The following is a 5,006-nucleotide window of genomic DNA, read 5'->3' as shown; positions in this document are numbered from 1 at the left end:
AGAGTAGAACCTTTGTATTAATTATACAAAATAGACTAGAGTCAAGGTATTCGATACATCAACATAACCTATCTTATACATTTATCCAGACTAATCTTGGTCCCAGATCAGGCAATGTCTTTAAAGAAAGACATGGTTTCTTTTGAATTCATCAAGGATTAGTCTTGTTGGTATTCCCAATCAGGAGTATGGATAGGCCCAACAGGAACAGAACACCAACACTCTAGGGAGGACTCATGACATTCAGTTGCCCAACTTATATAACAATCATATTCACATAAAGACTACTCGTGAATGATTGCAAGGAGGTTGGATCCAAAGAACGTGTTTGTTTTATCATATGACCATCGATGCTGCTCTCTCCACCAGATTATGTCATAGTAAAAGAAACAGAGGCTATCATTACTTTCACTTAGAGTATCATCCATCAAGGCCAACTTAAAATTGTCCGCAGTGATATCTCGAGCAGAAATCGTATCCTCGACAAAATCATGCAAGAAAAAAGGACGTTGAGCATCACATAAAGGTAAATAGGCATCGAAACATTGAAGTCGCAAACATCTCATCATAACACACTAAACAAGGATGTAAGAATACAATAGGATATCGCATCCACAAACATATAACACAGGAGAAACACCCATATGAGTCCAATAAGGAGTCTTGTCGACTTGACCTAAAACTGTCTCCGTAAACTTCTTCATAGCCACCGCCAACCTAGATATTTTAGAAATATCCTGACCAAGTTCGGGGTTCGAACGAGCTTCTGATCATCAATGGAAACAGGGCGATGAAAAACATCGAGATATGGTAATCGAGATTCATTAAGTCAAATAAATTCATTCATCAACCTCTTGATTTATCCATGGAGAACCACTGTAAAACTGCTCCCTCGAGAACGAAAATAAAAGTAGGCACCACTACTAGAAATGCGAAAGAAATACTGGAACAGATCGACAATAGGTACCACAAGGAAAGCATGGAACAATAGTTCAAATCATATATACTGGAAATGGAATTAGTTTTGAGTTAACACATGTGAATTTTATTAGCACCGATAACGTGACCAAAGAAGGGTGATGGAGGAACCCTCAAACCCGCTTCAAAATAGTAAAGATAGCAAACCATGTTACCAAGGGGGACTGTCAAATGTAGCGCCTACACTAGGAATGGCGACTCCATCCTCATTATTAAGATGATATTTCTCAGAAATTGAGGCTAAGTATTCCTGGGACACCATCAAATGTAAAACAGGCATTGAAAATTGACACATTCTTTACAAAGAAAACAGAGAAATTAGTAGCAGAATGAAGTAAATAGAAAGAGATGAAGGGAAAAATAATGTCACGGATATTTAGAAAGGAAAAAGTATTAAAACTGATCTCTAATTGACCAACTACCATAGCGGTTACACGACTCAACAAGCATATCTAACTAACGTTGGACAGTTCCAACCCTAAGCCATTAAAAGCACAATGAATCCTAATTATTAAAAACATTTTAGCAACAACCTTTAACAATTAGGTTGGGGGCTTATTGGTGTATGGGGTTAGCCCATATATAAAGTCAATATGGCATAATTAAAAGCAGTCCGGATAAACATGGCAAGCCTATAGTTTACCAGGTCAACTCTTTTTATTGAGTGCCAACCAACTACACAAATCGGGAAAAACTATATTATGGCAAGAAAATAATCCATACGATTCATTATGCAACATCCCAGGAAACATGAAAAAGGTAATAGTGTTACCCTTGAAACCTATGGAAAGTTGCATAACCCGGTTAACGAAGCAAGAACCCGGACCATTTCCTTTATATATAAGAACTTCGATATACATCGGTAAGGGCATAATTTTCTTACCTTAAGCAATTTTACAATACTCCTAATCGACATCCAACTTAGGCATCAGAGAGCAATATCGGGGTCCATCCCTGAGTATTTCTTTCTAACCTAGCATTTTTCTACCTTTTTCAGTGTGCCTTCCTATTTGTGAATTAGAAGAAGATACTATTGATCTACTATCTGGAATTTGGGAGGCTACTTAGCAACATAGCATGTGCATGAACATCCAAATTGATTAACTTCTTATCATCTTCATTTTAAGCACGTGCATGTTTTATTTTGAATTCACCAACTCCATCTATGGTTTCTTAAAAGGTTGGAGAATGTGGACCTTTTAAGATGATGTCCATCATATTGTAATCCATAGTCTCGAGAACTACCATGTCCTTGCTTTTCCACATAGCAAAATTATTTTTATTGAATAAAAGGATTTTGTTGGCAGATGCTGAACTGGTAATAGGTTTAGAAGCTCCAATGGAAATCGACATTGCTATATATAATCAGAACCTAATCTGATACAAATTAAAGTATTGTTATAAACAAATATCAAGAAATACAAAAAAAGGTAATCAAAAACCAATTTTGATTTATAAACTATCACAAAGAGAGAATGCACCGATCATGGATTTAAAAAAAATTACAAAAAATATAAACTATACATAGTAAAGATATTATCACAAAGATAGGAGATCTTGAAGCTACGTCACAAAAATAACCTTCATGATGTCGAGAAATGAATTGGTCAACGGATGATATGCTGATGTTGATGAATTAGCATGAATTGGTTTGGATCATCATATTGTAAGGTTCGACCTTACAACACTTCCTACCATAATGTTATTTCCTGGGTATGCTTTGACTTCCCAAGATCCTTAGGATCTTTAGTCAATGCAACTACACCCTTATTATCACAAAAGATGACCATGGGATCCTTGATGCTTGGAACGACACAATGATCACCAAGAAAATTTTGCAACCATGTAACCTATTTTCTAGCGTCTACAATTTTCTTCTGCTTGGTGCTTTACCAAATTACCACTCCTGTACTGATCAAAAATACCCATCTCTACTATGAACACGAGTCATCTCTTTCAGTCAGGAAACTTGCATTGGTATAACTAGTTACTCGAAACTCTTCTACATCTCCATAGACCAAGAACATATCCATTGTTCTCCTTTGATACTTAAGGATATTCTTTACTGTTGTCCATTGATTATCATTAGAGTTATCCAGATTTCGACTCACCATACTCACAGCCTATAAGACATCAGGTCTATTACATGTCATCACATACATGATCCAGCCTATAAGACTCACCATACTCATGGCCTAATGGACTTGATCTTGGCTACTGGTGAGAAAGTTTCCTCATGATCAATTGAATGAGTTTAATTATAACCCTTCACAACTAGTTTAGCCTTGAATGTGTGTACATTCCCATCCATGTCAATCTTCTTCTTGAAGATCCACTTGCACCCAATATTTTAAATGTCGGGTGTAGGCTTAACCAAATTCCAAACATGGTTGCCATACATGGACTAAATCTCACACTCCATGCTCTCCTTCTATACCATCCAATGTACAATGACTAATTAGTTTCCCTCCTTCTATGGTAGTATGGAAACCATATAACTCTAGAGGAAGACAAACTGTATTGGATCTGGGAAGAGAACGAGTTGAAGTTATGTTATTTTCCTTGACAGACTGTTATACCTCCGGTTGAGTGCTAGTATCAACTATAGGTTCTTCTTTATTCGAATCCTGAATTTCTTAATGATATATTTGGCCCCCACTAGCTTTTTGGACATTAGCTCCCTCTTAAGGAAGAAGCCCCTTTGAGAAATAAATACTTTGTTCTCAAAAGGCTTGTAGAACAAGTATCCAAAAGTCTTTTATGGATATCCTACAAAGTGACATTTCTCTGAACTAGGTTCTAGTTTATCGTTAGTATTGCAACCAACAAAAACTTCAAAACTCCATACTTTCAAATGAGCAAGAGAGGAAGGTTTTCCCACTCACATTTTATAGTGTGTCTTAGCAACCTTCTTAATTGGAACAAGGTTTAATATATGTGTTGTTGTTTATAAGGAATAACTCCAGAAACTTATTAGAAGTGCAGATCGACTCATAATAGATTGAAGCATATCAAATAGTGTTTGACTTTTTATCTCAGAAACACCATTAAGTTGTGGTGTTTTGAGAGGAGAAAACAGTCAAACTATTTCACAATCCTTTAGATGATGAATGAACTCAAGACTCAAGTATTCCCTAACCCTATCAGACCTAAGCATGTTGATCTTCTTGCCTAGTTCATTCTCTACTTTGTTTTGAAAATTTTTGAACACTTTAAATCTTTCTGACTTATGTTTGATTAAATAGATATAATCATATCTACTAAAACCATCGGTAATTGTCACAATGTATCCTTCACTATGCCTTGTGGCGGATCTGAACGGTCCACATACATATGTGTTTATGAGGTCCAATAGATTTTTTCCTCTTTCATAACTACCTGTGAATGGTTCCTTTGTCATCTTTCCAAATAAGAGGCTCACGTACATCATTTGACTCCAAGTCATATGATTCCAAGATCCCATCCTTTTTTATCTTGGTGATGAGTTTGATGTTTATATGACCAAGACAATAATACCATAGACATGATTTATCCAATATTCTTTTATAGGAATCAACATTTAATGTTAGATTATTAGATTTGCCAACAGAAACAACAGTTTCATATATACCATTACAAGGACTAGCTTTGATAATAAAACAACCATTTTTAGAAACTATCCATTTATGTATTCTTTATAAAAGAATTACTTACTCCTTCCCACCTTTCTATAAAGAGGAAGATTAATCATGCCCATACTTGATTATGTAGTGAATTATGAACATTTGATTTGGCATGCAGAATTAAAAGAACACAAAAAACACGGTGATTTGGGTGCTAAAAGATGTATTCGATCATAAGAATGAGTACAAAAAAGGAACTAGATCTAGAACTCCATAAATATCCCAATCACTAGTCACTATGAACTACATCTCTCAAGCATACATCTACAAGTGGTATGAAACCCACTATATATAGAAGTGCTTACATCTCTCTCTCTCTCTCTATATATATATATATATATATATATATATATATATATATATATA

The sequence above is a fragment of the Lactuca virosa genome, chromosome 6 (genome assembly GCF_052849685.1).
Source record: "Lactuca virosa cultivar CGN04683 chromosome 6, Lactuca_virosa_CGN04683_v6, whole genome shotgun sequence".
Lineage (NCBI taxonomy): Eukaryota > Viridiplantae > Streptophyta > Magnoliopsida > Asterales > Asteraceae > Lactuca > Lactuca virosa.
The sequence above is the reverse complement of the archived record's forward strand: the minus strand, read 5'-3'. Positions refer to the sequence as shown.